The following is a 17877-nucleotide window of genomic DNA, read 5'->3' as shown; positions in this document are numbered from 1 at the left end:
CTGGAAACTAGGTTATTGATGATAGTATCGAATGCTTTGTTCTTGTAGATTGCTAAGACATTTGTAAACTGAGGGAGACTCTATAAGTTAGTTTTTCCTTTAGGGCAGCCAGAAGTGCCTGAGGAATGTCACATATATATCCCATGGGGGGCAGGCTGTGGGTGTCAGCTTCTGCTTTGTCCTCAGCTTGCCTTGTTCTCTCATCATTCCCCCCTGAACAATTTGACCCGTAAATCTTTAAGGTTGTTTAAGGTGGAAGGTCTCATCTTCTGTAATGTCTTCCTGCTGAACAGGGGTGTAGAGATGTCCCTACCTATGGGTCAATATTGGTCAGTTGGGGAATGTATAGGGGAGTTACAAAAGGGGGCGGCAGCTGAATCCAACACGGTCAACATCAATGAACCTCCTTGAGTAGAAAGGATCAACTGTTAGCTGGAAGTTATGGCAGTGAAGAAGTCTTCACACTGGTGAGGCTGCTGGGAACTCTTTAAGCAAGGTATCAGGCCAACAGTTCCAAGGGGCTTTATGGCTCCAGGTTTCATAAAGTTAACCTCAGTTCCTTAAAGCTGTTTGGTCATCTGAGTCTATGCATGTCTCTCTCAAATATGACATTCCAGTCAAAGCCTTGGTAAAATAACCAATGTTTCCAATGGTGTCCTGAGACACTGGTAGGGAAATCTGGAGTAGGTGGTGTTAGGTCCAGGAGGTGCTCCTCTTGCTCCTTGACGGTGAAGGGAGGAGCCATGGTGCCTGAGACACAATTTTCTACCGAAGTTCAGAGTCCAGATGTAAGACTCAAAGCCCCACATTCAGGCACCATATGATGGGGTTTTGGGATATAGGCGAGGTTCAATGGGGTGGAGTCCGGAGCCGAAGACTAAGAAAGAATTCTTGAGATGTCTTTGGTGCAAAATGGTGGTTTATGAAAGCACGGGGACAGGACCCGTGAGCAGAAAGAGCTGCTGCCTCTTCTTTTGTTCCTTTTAATAGTTATATAATTTTAGCAGTTTGTCCATTTTGTTGAAATTTTCAATATTGTCCAAAGCTATTTTATAATACCCTCTTACCATCTATTTAATGTCCATAGCATCAATAATTGTATCCCCCTTTTCTTAATATTGTTTATGTATCCCTTCTCTCGTTTTTAAATTAATCAGGTAAACCAAAGTTTTGTCAATTTAACTTTCCTTTTGAAAGAATTAACTTTTGTTTTTGTATCTTCCCTAATACATGCTTATTTTCTATTTCACCACTTTCTTTTCGTGTCTTTATTATTTCCTGCTTCTATTTTAATGGTGTTTGCTCTGCTTTTGTTTTATAATGTCTTTAAGATGGATAATTGGTTCATTAATTTTTAGTGTTTCTTCTTTTTTAATATAAACATTATGAAAATGAATTTGCCTATATAGTCTTCTTTATCTGTTTTCCATAAGATTTTTTAGTATAATTTATCTTTGTTACTTTACTATTCAGTTCTAAATAGAAAATAACTTTTTCGCATAACATTTTCTTTGATCTATATGTTCTCTACACATAAACCTCTTAATTTCCAAATATTTAGAGTTTTCCTAGAGATAATTTTTGGTACCGATTTCTAGATTAATTGTGTTGTGAGAAAGTAAATGTTAATCCTTTATAAATTTATAAATCTTATTGTATACCTCACTTGAAATATATTTAGGGTCACTTTAAATTGAAGTAAATTGAAATATCAATGCTAACGGAGAGTGACAGAGCATTCACTTTGGTACACTGTTCATATAGAACCTATTTTCCCATTATTTCAATCTTAATAACCTTTCAAATACCTTAGCCCTCTGCAGAAAAGCCAAATAATATTTCAAAGGTTTTCCTCTTCTAGGTGATACAAAATGAGAAAACATTTGACTTTACTCAGGCATTTAAAATGTGGAATTAATCAGGAAAATGTAGGAATAGCACAAGGATGAGGGTTTTGCTCTGCCCTTCATGTCACACCTTCACTTTTGGTTGTGTCTGTGCTATAAAAGTTGTAAAGATATACACAAATGCAAACACAGATGATCACAAATGATGGGTTAATGGGTCATAGTATGAGACATCAAAACTTCCTAAGAAAAGCAGTTAGATTTCAGTACCATCTTGCAGAATTCTAGTCTTCAGAAAATAAATAAAAAATAGTTATTCATATAGGAAGGAAAGGTTTTTACTCAGCTTCAGGATTTTCAAGTAGGAAAACTATAAGTTTACTTCCTGATTTGTCCTTGGGTTCGCTGGCTGCAGGAATTACAGGTACATTTTCTGGGTTTAAAACCTCCAGCAGTCTTTCAAATTCTTGCTAAGACTCAGATTAGTACGCAGAGGTTGAGAGAGAGGTACTCTGGGGGTAGGTCTCACACAGCCAGACATGGACTAATCATCTATTTTAACTGCCAAACAAGAACAATTAAACCAATTTTTAGGTTAAGATCTGCATCTCCTAAAATGCCACAATGGAGACAGTAAGTTAAGGCATTTAAAAAGAAAAAAAAACATTTCTTTGTCTTATTAAAGCATTTATAATTTTGGCTGGCATTCTCATAAACATCAATTTCACACCTGGATTCCAGTCAAGAAAAATGTTCTACCCATTTGACACAAGTTTCTTTAGAAGACCTAAGGAAGATGAACACTAAAGAAAGATTTAGAAGCTGTGATTTATCAGCTAAGTGGAATTGGACCTTTTCATCAGCTTGTTTCTGATGACATGCATGAAGAAAATATTAGTGATCATTTGTGGAAGAAATTTTCCTTTCATTTACCTTCATGTAGAAACAGTTTAGTGGAACATAGAACAGGTTCCAGTCACAGCGTATAAACCCATTCCTTTTTCTTCCACTTAGATTTATGTTTAATCTTCTATTTTAAGCAGAGACCAAGAAACATTAAAAAACAAAACATGATATTGAAGGATAATTTTTGTCATATGTGTATTTGTGTGCATGTGTGTTTCTTGTATACCATCCCTTCTCAGTTATATGTTTCAAGTGATTTTGAGATTCAGCAACAAAACATTTGTACTAAGTATAAAGGTGTTGACCTTCTATGATATCACTTCATGAGTCTCAAGGTATTTTTACTTCTTGGAATGATTTATGCTCTACATAGTCCAAACATTGCTGATAAAAGCTGTATTTCAGTGGCTACCATGGAGAATTACTAGAAGTCCAAACGTCACCATAGTTTTCCCAAGTGTATACTATAATAATTGGCTACAGACTATGCACTAACAAGTGTTCTATAATCCTAAAATTGAAAATGAAAAACTCCGCTGCTATCAGTTCCACATTTGGTGCCAGATAGTTTACATTTCTGTGGGATCTGAGTCTTTTCTAACTATTCCCTTCTTGGTTCTCTACTCAGCAAAATTGATTTTTCTTTGTACTCCATAAGAATTAGAGCTATCAATGTTGATGACTTTCCTGTAGTTTATTTTGAAGCCAAACAAACTAATTAAATCTATTTCATTGACTTAAGGTTGATGGAAAGTGCTGGAAAAGGCCATGGCTGGCCATGTGGATTTATTTTTAAACTCCAGCAAGTGGTTGTTTTCTGTTCCAAATAGATATCCGGGAGGAAAATGAACTCATCCCACTCATTTATAAAATTCTTGGGCTTGAGGTGAAGCTATCTCAGACAAATTAATAGATCCCTTCATGGATGTTGTTCTTTATTTCCCCAAAGAAAAACACTGAACATTCCAGAATTGTTAGAAATCTGAAAAATTATGCCAGTGAGTTCAAGGCCATTGGCTCCTTCCCTCTACATATTTTTAAAATTTCATTTTCTATTTCATTATCAAAGACTGTACCCCAGATCAACTAGTCTCCCCAGAAAAGTGCCTATTCCTTCAAAGTTTAGCAAAAAAATCAAATGTTTTGATAGATAAGCACATGTTGATCAAAGATGAGTCATATCACAATTTTTCAAGGATTTAAAGGTGTCTATTACATTAAGAGTTATGTACTTGTGATTCTAGAAGAAGAAAAAAGATAAAATTACAGTGGCCTGTAACCTAAGCAAACTTAGGTTGATTTGCTTGGTCCTATGTACCAAAACATAAAGATATAAAGTATCAAATGGGTCATAAAGTAGAAAACAGTCTATTTAAGAATGATGTGTGCAGTTACACAAATGTTCAGATAAATGGGAGCAGAATGGGAAGAGTCTGGGCAGAAGAATCAAGGGATGAAGTGGTTCAGGGGAGGGGCTGTGAAGGGCAAGAAAGGACATAGTACGTTTGGGAAGATACTGATCAGATGAGTTGGAATGGAAGGGAACTTGTGCTTGGTAAGAGTTGTACTTGGTAAGTTCATTGCCTCCACATTGTGGAAGGGCAGGAAAAATGTTTAGAAAATTGTCATTTTATCCTGATGAAACTGAAGAGACATTTCAGGCTTTCAAATAGGCAGTGTGATGTGTGAAACAGTATTTAGGAAATTTCTTCGAAGAGTCTGCAAGGTGGGTCACAAAGTGACTGTTCACAGTGTACATCAAAACACGTCACTCTGCTACCCCAAACCCTCCAATACTTTTTATTTGGATTAGAGCAGAGTCTGAACTCCTCATCTAACCTACACTGGGCCTCAGCTGTCTTCAAGCTCCTGTGTTGCTCTGCCCCTCAGTCATCTTGCCCTACACCCGCTCTCTCTCTATCTCTAGATGGCCAAGCTTATTCTTACCTCTCATCCTTGTCCTTCTTTTGCATGGCTAGGAAAGCCCTTCCCCATGTCTGTACTTAGCCACTTTTGTCCCATCAGTCAGGGTTCATCTTGAATTGCTTCCTGTTTGGAGAGAAATTTCATGACTACATTATCTAATTTTGTCTACCTCCCCTCCAGTCCCTCCCTGCCACCCGGTGTGCACTTAGGATGACCTAAGACTTTATATTTATTTACTTGTTTGTTTGTAGTCCGTGTCCTCTAGATGGGCTGTAAGGTCCATGAAAAATGGGATTTGTGTCTGTCTTTGTTCATTGCTTTATACCTAATGCCTAGGACAGTGCCTGGAACACATGCTCAGTAAGTATGGGTTAAGTGCCTCAATGCAGTGGAATAGGGTGAGACTGTAATTCAAGACCACAAGTTCTCCCATTTATAGCAAAGCAGTGCCAAAATATAGAGCTCAGGCCCTGGAAGTCCACATAGCCCACACCAACAGTGCCAATGGCACTATAATAAAATATCTGATGATCCAGATATCCAAGACCCAGCTTCATGAGCTGGCAAACAAATGCAGATAATGGTCTTATTGTTTACAGGCTCCTTTGAAGGAAAAGGGGATGGATTCAGAAGGCAGTATCTTTTGTTACAGAAGTCATTGCCATGGAAACATGCATTTCTGTGAACGATTACATTTGGTTCAAACTATAAAATTAATACTGTAGTTGTAACTTGTCAATGCGCAGCTTGGCATGAATATGCTCTTATTAATTCCCTAAATTAGTTATAATCTTTGATCACCTTCTTATGAGACTCCATTTTCATATTTTAAATATTAATGATACTAAACTGGGACTATTTCATTAAACATTTTGAAAAGAATTTGAGAGCACTTATAGTTCTAAACCACAAGCATTTCCACATACTAAAAATCAGAAAACAAAATAAAACCAAAATAAGCTTGCTAATGTTGAGCGAAATCACATAAACTGAAGCCTCACATACGCACTTAAACTCTTTTCATTTTAACTATATTGGGCCATGAAAAGTACATAAAAATCAATGATGAACAAATGAAGGTTTAGTTTTTCAAATTATTAATGGGATTAGTTGTAAACTTATTTTCAAATATTTGAGGTTAGATATAAACTCTCTTAACAAACATTCCCCACTCTTTATAGGCTGGGTAACTAAATATTTACAAAATTAAAAATGTACTTTTGAATATGATGAAGGAAAGTAATTTTAGAAAAAAAATGTGCAAGGAATACAGTAAGAATACAACCAGAATACAATAAGAATACAAGTCTCATTGTATTATATTCTTCTGCAATGCTAATGCATTTCAATACAGAGATACACATCTAATCTGCTACTGTGCATGTGAATAGAGTTTAGCAGGCATGTCTGGTTGTTGAGTGGCTGAGACTCACATTACCAGAGACAGCTGATGTTACTGAACTTCTCCAACAAGAATGGTACATATTGTACACATGAAACTAATATAACACTGTATGTTAACCATACCGGAATTTAAAAACGAAAGAATCTATAGAGATAAATATCTGAATAAAAAAAAAGCAAACAAGAATGGTACAATCTAGATTAGTGGTTTGCAAAGAATATGATAAAATCCCTTAAAAATGCTCCAGGAAGTATGGAAACTGATTCAAAATCTAAAGTAAGATAGTTTGATTTTGTGTGAGAGTCCCTGGCAGCGGGTGGGGGGGGGCGGGGAAGAGAGAGAGAGAAAGTTGTTTATTTTGAGTCACTGACCTCTGGAAACACTAATAATAGCTTGTGGGCAGCTGAATGAACAGAGAAAGTTGTTCCACAAACGCCAACTCGAATAAGATGTGGCGCAGTGGGATCTCTTAGCTTTCAGCCGCAGAAAGGAAGGCCACCCACGAGCACTAGCCGGAAAGAAAGAAGGAAAGGGAAGAAAAATCCCAGAGTATCTTACTAAGAAAAGGCCACCTCTGATACTCCGGCTTTGTCCCTATTTCTCTCAATACCTACACCAGGAGTGTTCAGCGTCAGCTTCAGTATATTTCTCTTGCTGCAGGACTAAATGCAAGGATTGGGTGTCCAAAGTGCAGAGTAAAATAGCATAGTCTGGAGGGGTTGTTCTGTGGAAATACAGGGGAGCCGTTGTGGGCAACAGTTTTAGTCTTTGATGTGATTTAAAGGAAAAACTATGGAAAGCACTGATTCGATTTGTATTAATTTGAAATATGCACCAGTCAGAATTAGCATGAGACAAAAGGAAGCCGGGACCGTCAGGCGAGGCATCCCCGGGAGTGAGAGCATGCCAGGTAATATCACTTAGCCTGTGAGCACCTGCTGCAGACGCCCTTCTGCCTTTGCTCTGATCCTGCAGAGGACCGCATCAATCAGCACATCCCTTGTGTGTTCACTGGCGTCCAAGTGAGTCAGCGAAGGAACACGAGGGAAGAGCCCAGAGTGTCTGGACCTTCTGGCCCACATTGAGGTTTTTGTGGCCGGTTGGGTTTTGGTTTGACTCCTTCAGCTGTCAGCTCTGCAGGGGGAAAGGCCCAGCCCTCTCAGTAGCAGATTTCAACTTCTTGTTTTACAATAATTTTGCAAGGGAGAAATGGATCTTTATAAAGGAGGAGGAAATACCATCAAGCGTTCGACACTGTTTTCTCTCCCACAGGGGACACAAGCTTTCTCATGATGTTTCATTAGTTCAGTTATGGTCACCTGAAGCAGAGACACATTTGTCATAGTACATTTGTCCTCAAATATTAGCTGGCCAGAAAAAAACATCTGCATGAAAACCAAACTAACTTAGTTCAGAGAGAGATTTTAAATAGGTCAATGCAGTTCTGGGCATCCTTCTATATTCTAATGTCTACATATAGGAAATATATATATGTCAGAATGTCATCTAAATATATTTCTTTTTTTAAAATTTTATTTTATTATGTTAGTCACCATACAATACATCATAAATGTATTTCTTTCATGACAGCATGTAAATCCATGGAAAGAGGGAGAAAAAGGAAAATATTAATATTATGTTATCTATAACATTTCACTCTATGTGATCACTAGTCCAATTTGGTCATAAAATACCATAAGTTCAGGCACCTGGGTGGCTCAGTCGTTAACCGTCTGCCTTCAGCTCAGGTCGTGATCCCAGGGCCCTGGGATCGAGCCCCGCATCGGGCTCCCTGCTCGGCCAGGAGCCTGCTTCTCCCTCTCCCACTCCCCCGCTTGTGTTCCCTCTCTTGCTGTGTCTCTCTCTGTCAAATAAATAAACTCTTTAAAGAAAAATACCATAAGTTCAAATAAAATACACTAAAATTATCAGGGTGCCACCAAATGTTTTGGCAGTTTCTCAGTCCCACCCAAAGTGGATGCTCTGTGTCATGAGGTGGTAACTGCCTAGTAGATCATTAAGTCGATTCCAACTACACTGAGACTGAAAATTGTAGCATGGAAGATGAGGATGTGTGCTCATGTACCTGAAAGCGACAGCCCTGCCCACGTGCTGTACACATTGGTGCTGCCTGTATCCTGAATAAGGGGCATTGGCTGCCCTGGGGAGGAGGAGCAAAACCAGCCTGACATCCTGGTTACGCCATGGCCCCTGCATAAGACTGCATTGTCCGGAGCATGAGATGCTTTGTTCTAGTGTATATAGCACATGTTGGCTGGTGGTGGTCCTGAATTTAGGTTGTAATGTTAGAATCATTTAAAAAAAAACAACAACAGTGTTCTTGAAAGTTTAATTTAAAAATAAGTCTGCACTCAGTTTGACCATGAGGATGACCTGAATTTACCCATTAACTATAATGATTATGAAGATCTCTTCTTAAATTATAAAAACAACCTCTTTCAAATGATGCTGAAGTTATAATTTATCTCCCTAACCCACAGAGAACAGTAGCACCGGGATTTTTGACTTTTGGTTCTATTAACTCTTACACTAAGAGCCTGTAATGTATTTATAAGTTTACTTCATGATTTCCCGACTTCCAATGTTCACCTAAGTCAGTGAGTAGAAAAGATAATGAATTTGTTCTTGTAATAGTGAAAAACTCCTGTTTTCAAATTTGAAATAGCTGAACAATGAAAACTTTCAAAGTATTACCATTGGAAGCGTTTCATTCATGCTTAAATGTATAATTCATTTACATATACATATAGCTAGTTTATGAAATAGACAAAATGAGAAAAAAAAAGTTAGCTTATATTTCAGAATTTTAGTGGAAGTTTTTTTAACATATGAAGAACCTAAATAAATATAACAAAGCTATGACCATTCTATTGCTTAGCAGTTTTAAACTTTCAAACTTTTACTTATTTTCAGAATTATTGAATACCTTTGTACACTTGCGATGAATGCTTTTGTCATGACATGATACAAGGTAAAAAATGCAAGCTATGACTGATGATTAAAAAAATCTTTAACAAATGTGGCCTTAAGTTGGGTTTGCTAAGGAAAAGCTATAAAATCTTTATATACATAAAATTTCTATGTATATAAATGATAATTCTTTTATATAGTTTTCATTGAAACTAACTTTGGAGTAGGAGAGTTGTGGATATTTCAAAAGTTACTTATAAAAATGATTTCCAATATGTTAAATGATTTACAATCTTCCTAAATTTCATATTGGATCTATTATGTAAAAGAAAAACTCTAAAAATAGTCACTAAATTAAAAAATAAGGAACAGATATTTTTGTATTAAAAAAAAAAAACATGTCATAAAAGTTAATAGCCAGATAAACCCTTGGCAGGGTTCGCTGTAGAATGAAACTGTAGGGAAATTGAATTGATACCACAAATATGTTTACAGGGTATTATTTTGTTCCAACGTTACATAAATTCTGCAAATCTAAAACAGAAAGTTTATGTAATAGATTCCAAGTCAATCTCTGTATGTGCTTCTTTCCTTGTTACTTGGGAAATGATGTGCTCTGCCTAATGATGCTGAAAATCACTCCAAGGACACAAAGCCAAATATGCAGAAGACCCATTGCATGATGTAATTTGCAAACCATCAGTTATTTCCAATGTATGGCATGAAATTTTGTTTAATGGGCTAGCAGCACAGAGAGTGATTGGTGGAGCACACGCTTAAAGATTTTAACACAAGACTACAGTACTCCAACACTCAGAGTTTTAAGCAGCTGTTAAGCAAACTCCAGTGGGTATGATGGGTGAAATAAGCACTATTTAGTGAGTTCCATAGTGAGTCTTAGACATAGAGATAACAGGGTGATTGAGGACAATGAACAAGCCAGTGATATTTTCAATGTGCATGCTAGACACCTTTCAGCACAGACTAATACATACTTGAAGAACTCATTTGCCAACCAGTAAATATAGTAATAAGTTAGGGGCATTCTTTCAAATTAAATTATAGCCTTCATGAACATTGATGTAATCTTTAAATTACATCTAGGAATATCATTTTTAGCTCAGGTAGCAAAGTTGATTTCAGATTTTGGCCGTCTTCATAATCACAAACACTGAAATCATTCAGAGGATCATGTTGCAGATTTAGGCACATTTTCCAAAGGAGTGGCTTTTCCTTTCTTTCCCCTAGAAAGACAATAAAACTAAAAACTATTCCACAGTCCTTTTGCAATCTGAGCAACTTCCTAGCTGTCTGGCCATTACTATACAGACGGTCTCAGGCTCATGACAATTCAGCTTACGATGTTCAACACTGCATTCGTGCAAAAACAATACACGTTCAGCAGAAACAGTACTTGGAATTCTGAATTTTGACCTTTTCTCAGGCTAGCGATGTACGGGATAATCTTCTGAATACATACATTACATGAAGTATTCAATATTTTATTATCAAATAGGCTTGTGTTAGATGATTTTGCCCTACTGTAGGATAATGTTAATGTTGTGAGCATGGGTAAGGTGGGATGGCTAAGCTAGGATGTTCCCCGTAGGTTAGGTGCATTACATGCATTTTCGACTTAAATATTTGCAACTCCATCATAAGTCAAGGAGATCTGTAGAAGAATTTACTATGAAGTTCATGCAAGTAAATTTATTGATTATGCTTTAAGGATAGCTTGGTAGCAGTGTATTTATTTTGCTACTAGCTGTCTTTTAAGAAGACAAAAATAACTTTTGTGAACCATAGAATATTGGGTTTAATCTTGTGAAGATGTCACTTCTGCTATGAATACAAGTAAATTTGACTACCTATTGCCATAAAGTCAACATATTCATCTTAGGGGGGAATGGGAGAGAGAAAAGAGTAGACAAGACTAGATGAGCCAAATTTAGAAGTTTTGAAGCAAAGGAGAAAATACTCCTGAATAAAAATAGATATTGATAGAGAATATATGCAAACTTTTAGATCTTTCATGCTTAAGTCACGATTAATTACATTCTTTAAGGATTTATATTTATATCTTTCTTCTTTCTGTTATTCATATTTTGTATATTATGGCCTAGGTAATTTACATATTTACCAATTAGGATGTTGGCATAAACCCAAACTATTTTCTGAGGGAAATATTGACCTTGTCTTCAGGTACTCACTTTGATAAATTCTACAGGGAATTAAAAAGTAATCTGTTCAGATACAAGTCAATTTGTCTTCTTAATTAAAAAAAAATGAGCTCATGTCCTTTTAAATCTTACCACCCTTCAAGTTCAACACCAAGGACAATAGATCTGTTCTTAATTAAAACCATAAAAAAATTGTATTGCAGGCACTTGTTAGAAAATACAACCCAAAATGTGCTGCTGCCTAAACTTAACAAAAGTTTGATTAATACTCATGGAGTATTGCTTGCAGGATATATAAAATACTAAATTTTCAAAATGTTAAATTAAAAAACATTAAATTTTATCATTGCATAAAACTGGTTCACCAGAGACAAGAGAACCTAGTAGATTACACTGCTCTTTGAAAACTTATATAACCAGTTTTTACTAGAGAATTTCACATTGCCATTATGCCACACTAAACTGCATTTTACTGTGGAGCTGTTTCTGAGGACAGTGACCACTATACAACATTACTTTGGCTTTGTGAGAATCCATAGGCGAAATCTCTCTTAAGATTCCATATTACAAATACCTACTTTCTTCTTAGAAAAAAAAAAAAACCTTATTAGAAAGGGTTCAATCTTATACATGATATTCTTATTCTTTCTTTGCACTATTTGGAAGCTTAGAGCCAAATTTGAATCCTGTCTCTACATAATGTATAAATTAATTTTACTTCTTACATTATCCAATTTTCTCTTCCAGTTTAACCTGTGACATGATTACCTCATATTTCTCCCTATAATATATATTTTTGTAAACCACTTTGAATTGGTCTTTTAATTTTTCTTCTAGGTTACTGGGAACTCTTTAAGGTACAAAGTATTGCACATTAGTGGGTGATATAATCACATCAGAATTTTAGAAAAATATTATTGTGATAATAAGAGAAGCAGGTTGGGGATAAAGGCATGAGAGGGCATGATAGACAACAACAGCAAAATCTAGTGAATTAAAAAAGGAATTCAGAGAGGAGGAAACAGAAATTAGAAAAGTTCATGAGACAGAAGTCTGTTTTTGTCACCAGTTGGATGTGTTTACTTGGGATAAATTAAATGAAGGAAGTAAACTTTGGTTTCTGCTCTGGAAAATCTGGTGGATGGTAGATCAGGGACATAGAAAGAGAAGCAGATGTGGGAAGCACATTTTGAGTTTAGGATACTCTGGAATATGTTGGTAAATATATTCATTGGAAAGTTGGAGATACAGAATAGGCATGCCTGGGCGAGGCATTCTGAGGACAGAGATATAAATATAAATACAGACATACTACCCCATGACTAAGAATTGAAGTTATTTTTTTAACTTTTTGTTGGAATTCCAGTTAATTAGCATACAGTGTGATATGAGTTCAGGTGTACAATTTAGTGATTCAACACCTCCATACAACCCTGGTGCTCATCACAGGTGCACAACTTCATCCCCATCACCTATTTCACCCATCCCCCCACCACCTCCCCTCTGGTAACCATCAGTTGTTCTCTATAGTTAAGAGTCTATTTCTTGGTTTGCCTCTTTTTCCCCCCTATGTTCATTTGTTTTATTTCTTAAATTCCACATATGAGTGAAATCATGTTATTTGTCTTTCTCTGACTGACTTATTTTGCTTAGCATAATACTCTCCAGCTTTATCCATGTCATTGCAAATGGAAAGATTTCATTCTTTTTGGTGGCTGAGTAATATTCCATATATACACACGCACACACACACACATATAAATATATATCACCTCTTCTTTATCCATTCATCAATCAGTGGACACTTGGGCTCTTTCCATAATCTGGCTATTGTAGATAATGCTGCTATAAACATCAGGGTGCATGTATCCCTTTGAATTAATGTTTTGTATCCTTTGGGAAAATACCTAGTAGTGCAATTGCTGGGTCTTGGGTAGTTATATTTTTAACTTTTTGAGAAACCTCTATTCTGTTTTCCAGAGTGGCTGCATGCACCAGTTTCAATTCCCACCAACAGTGCATGAGGGTTTCCCTTTCTCCACATCCTCATCAAAACCTGTTGTTTCCTGTGCTGTAAATTTTAGCCATTTGACTGGTGTGAGGTGTTATCTTATTGTAGTTTTGACTTGCATTTCCCTGGTCATGAGTGATGCATTTAAATGCATTTCCCTGGTCATGAGTAAGTTGCTTAAATGTTTTCACATGTCTGTTGGCCATCTGTATGTCTTCTAGGTAAAATGTCTATTCATGTCTTCTGCCCATTTTTTAATTGACTTATTTGTGTTTTGGGTATTGAGTTGTATAAGTTCTTTATATATTTTGGATACTAACCCTTTATCAGCTTTGTCACTTACAAGTATCCTCTCCCATTCTGCAGGTTGCCTTTTAGTTTTGTTGATGGGTTCCCTTGCTATGCAGAAGCTTTTTATTTTGATGAAGCCCCAATAGTTTAGTTCTACTTTTGTTTCCCTTGCCTCAGGAGACATATCTAGTAAGAATTTTTGATATTGGAAGAGATTGTCCATGGAGAACAAGTAGAATTAGTGGTGTACTCTATTTTGGTGAAAATTGATATTTAAGGGATTAGTAGACAAAGCAGACTATATAATGAAAAAAAAAAAAAGAGGACCAAAGAAGGAAAGAGAGTCTAGACAAAATTAAGTTTCATGAAGTAAAGGGTTTTAAAAGTATGTCACCTAGTAGACGAAAGTTCAAGTAGGAGGAAAGATGGATGGGGTCTGTATGGTAACTAGAAGATGGTGGGTGGCCTGGACTGCAGTGCTTTCATGGATTGGTGAGGAGGAAAGACTGATTACGTGGATCTGAAGACTAACTAGGCATTCAGTTCATTTGTTTACAGAACCACTGTAAGACAATTCTAAGACTGGACAGAGATCAAAATAAATAAGAAAACCTCTGACCTGTATAACATGAAGATAAATGCAAAATTCCCCAATAAGATCATGTTGGATCCATTTAAAAAATATGCTATGACTTACTTAAGATCCCTTTAAAGTATAATCTCTTTGTACTTATTAATCAAACACTGCATACAGTAGGTCAAAGGAGAAAAGTCGCATTAATTCGTTTCAAGAAGACATTAGAAAAATTCACCATTTTTCTCTCATAAAACTTCTGAGTAAATCTGAATGAACTAAGATTTGAAGGGAAACTTTTTAACACAAAAGGGATAATTTAGTCCAAAAGCTCAATAGTTCAATATAATATTTAAAAGCAAACATAACCTTTCTGATTTTATAAAATGAAATCATTGAAATAAAACAATAGACATAAAGAAAGGCAAATATAATTCTGCTTTCTGGAAACACTGTCATTGTCTCAAATAAAGAAGGATTAATGCTTACTTTCTACAGAGGCACCATTTGTTGCCATCTAATCTTGGGGTAAACAGTTATGTTCATATTTTCCTGGCTAGATCATGAAGGCTTAATATCATTTTGTCTTCTATTATCACTCCAGCTTCATTGTTTCTTTTCTCCAAGAACTTATCTTTAATCATTTAACACGTAAGTAGACTATCTTACAGAAACTCTTGGACTGAAATTTACTCTTACATTATTCAAAAAAATTAAGGTTTTATTTTGCCATCTATTGGGTACTATCTTTTCATGAAAGAATATGCATGTGATTGTGTGGGTGAGTGGGGGTATTCTGTAATTCTGTTATCACTATGAAATCTGATTGGCATTGGTATAGAATTTTATCACAGTCAATGTGAAGACCTTAAGAGGGAAATATTTGACATAATAGTCTTTGCCCTTTGTATGCTATCTATTCTGGCTGATTTTAGTAAAACAATGAGAGAAAGATATAAGAAATGTGTTTGACAGGTCTAGGAGTATTTTAACAAATGTACACACTTTAATTAGTTAAGATTTTCTCTCACTTTCTCAGTGTTAACATTTTTCTATTTGTAAACTGCCATGAAGATCCATGACGTGAGGATTTTTGCAAGTATGCTGAGATAGCCTGTCAGGCATTTCTCTTGCCTGGATGGCAAAGGGGCAGTTACTGAGTAGCACTAGGAAATAGACCCTGAGCCTCGTGGTCATGGTGTGTGGGCTCAGGTGTCCTATTGCACTAGCTGTAAGGTGTGTGACTTTGAGTAAGTTGCCTCAATTTCCTTATCCATAAAAGGGATGACAGTATCTACCTTTCAGATTTGTTGTGAATACTGATATGTGATATATATATTAATTTATATATATAAGATTAATTGATATATACAAGGCTTTACACACATGCAGACACATAGTTTTAAATAAGGCTTTAATAAGCACTAATAAATTATCTACTCTAAATGTTGCTGATTCAATCTAAGTTCAGATTTTTTATAGTGATGGAAATGAGAAATTGAACAAAATGTTTGGTGATCTAAAAAGATAATCAGTCCTTTGCCAATTTCCCAAGGCATTGCTTTTGTGGCGACCATTGCCCCGTTGTAGATTCCTCATGAAGGGGTTTGATGCATGCTGTCCCTCAAGATTTGTTTACAAGAGTGTTTACAACTGATTTACTATATGTTGACAGATGCATGACCACTTGGCTGGACATAAAATCCTAGCAATGCATTCTTTCCTTGAGTTCCTTGAAATGTTTGTCTTCCGTTTTCTTTGTAAGTTACTCTCAAGGTTAATACCAACATTACTTTCTGTCCTTTCTTCTTTTTTTCTTTTTTTAAGATTTTACTTATTTATTTATTTGAGAGAGAGAGAGAGTGAGCACAAGCAGATGGAGAGAGAGAGAGAGAAGCAGGCTCCGTGCTGAGCAGTGACTTGATAAGAACATGAGCAGGGAGTCAGACTCACGGCTGGATCCCAGGACCCTGGGATCATGACCTGAGTCAAAGGCAGATGCTTAACCAACTGAGCCACCCAGTGCCCCAATTTCTGCCCTTTCTAAATGACTTCATGATACCTTGAAGCCTAAAGAATTTTCATTTTTGCTACATATTTTAAAATTCAATCCTTTTATTAAGATCAGTCTTAGAATTAACCTTTATAGGTGAATTTTTTCCAAGTGAATATGATGCCCTTTTGGTGTATATTATGGCATTTATTTCCTACAAGTTATCTTAGATTATAAGTATAGACATTCTTTTTCGTTCTAAAAATTCCTTGGACCCCCTTGCAATAAATTTCTACCCCACCATTCCCATACATAAAAAGCTATTATCATGACATTTCTGCCTTTTCTGAAGCTTTCTATAAATGGAATTATAAAGTACGTGGCATTTTGTATTTGACTTTTCATTTCACATAAATGTTTTTGAGATTCGTTGATTTTAGATAATAAAAAAGTAAAATGAAATGGACCAGATAATTTCAAGTAATGTTAAAGGTTATAAAGAAAATAAAACAAGTTTAAAATTAGAGAATGTCTGTTTACTTCACACTAGATATCTTTCTGAAGTAGGACATTTAAGTGGAGACATAAATAAGAAGTAAAATGTTGGGGCGCTGGGCGGCTCAGTCTATTAAGTGTCTGACTCTTGATTTTGGCTCAGGTCACGATCTCAGGGTTGTGAGATTGAGCCCCACATTGGGATCCATGCTGAATGTGGTGCCTGCTTAAGATTCTCTCTCCTCTCCCTCTGCCCCTCCCACTGCTCACTCTCTCTCAAAAAAAAAAAAAAAGAGAGAAAAAGAAGTAGAACGTCAAGTGAAAAACTGAGAACAGAATATTTCAGATAAAAGTAAAATAAGCATGAAGACTTTGAGTCAAGAACAAGGAATAAAAAGCAGGCTACAGTGGCTGGAGTATAATCAAACAGGTGGAGGTGCAATTAGAGGAAAATGCAATTAGAGCAGGAGACCAGGGCTTTCAAGAGGCATTAGAGACTATGGTATGGAATTTGGATTTTATGGGATGCAACTGGAAGATTTTAAGTGGGAGGAGAGGAATGATCAGATTTATGTTTTATAAAATTGGTCAAAAACGGAAGCAAAGACTCTAGTTAGGAAACTGCTGAAATTGCCAAGGCAGAGTTCATGGCAGTTTTGACTGAGATAGTAGTGTAATTTGAAGGCAGAGTGGACAGTATTTTCTGATGTATTAGATTTGGAGATTAAGGAAAAACAAACAAACAAACAGGAATTAAGATATCTTCCAAGTTTTGGCTCGGGCAACCATGTAGATAAGAATAGCTGGGGAATAAACACTTGTTTTCTTTTGGTCATGTTATGTTTGATATCCAAGTGGAGATAAGTTAAAAAAAAAAGATGTACTCTTTACAGAAATATTGTTTTATTTATGTCTATCATATAAGAAAGAATTATTTTCTAGAAAAACGATTTTTAAATAAAATTAATAACTGAGCCATATTTTTCTGCTATTTGTAATTATTTTTCTACTAATAGCTATAGTGAGAAAGATACTTATAATAACTGTGGGACAGGTTTCATGCTTACTTTAAAATGCATCCTAAGGAATGTACATTGCCTACTAGGTACCCAGAGAACATGAGCAGGAAAATCCCAGTTATGTAGGAATTCTTGTTTTACTAACAAAAAATCAGAGCTTTCTAAAGGGAAAATTGATAAGAAAAATTAGTCTTCACCACCTGAGTAAATTTTTTATGCATGCTTTTTATGCATACTACTTTGCTATAATAGATCTGAATTAGAAGTATAAGGTATGTGCATTATCTGTCTGAGCCTAA

The 17877-nt window shown here is 35.9% G+C and overlaps 1 protein-coding gene across 2 annotated transcripts in view; it reads right to left on the bottom strand.

Moving 5' to 3' along the window:
- The window catches only part of LOC115936763 (uncharacterized), a 364196-nt gene that overhangs the window by 87060 nt on the left and 259259 nt on the right, over nt 1–17877 (bottom strand). The window contains exon 6 of one of the 2 annotated variants that reach the window (XR_014140963.1): nt 2526–4802. The exons of the other annotated variant lie outside the window; for it this stretch is intronic. The gene's annotated coding sequence lies outside the window, so the exon portion shown is untranslated. Of the gene's footprint in view, nt 1–2525; nt 4803–17877 lie in introns of those variants that run through there. 2 annotated transcript variants of the gene reach the window in all.

Source organism: Leptonychotes weddellii, chromosome 2 (assembly GCF_054177405.1).
Source record: "Leptonychotes weddellii isolate Sample4059 chromosome 2, ASM5417740v2, whole genome shotgun sequence".
In the NCBI taxonomy this organism is placed as follows: Eukaryota; Metazoa; Chordata; class Mammalia; order Carnivora; family Phocidae; genus Leptonychotes; species Leptonychotes weddellii.
This window is presented reverse-complemented; position numbering and strand designations above follow the sequence as displayed.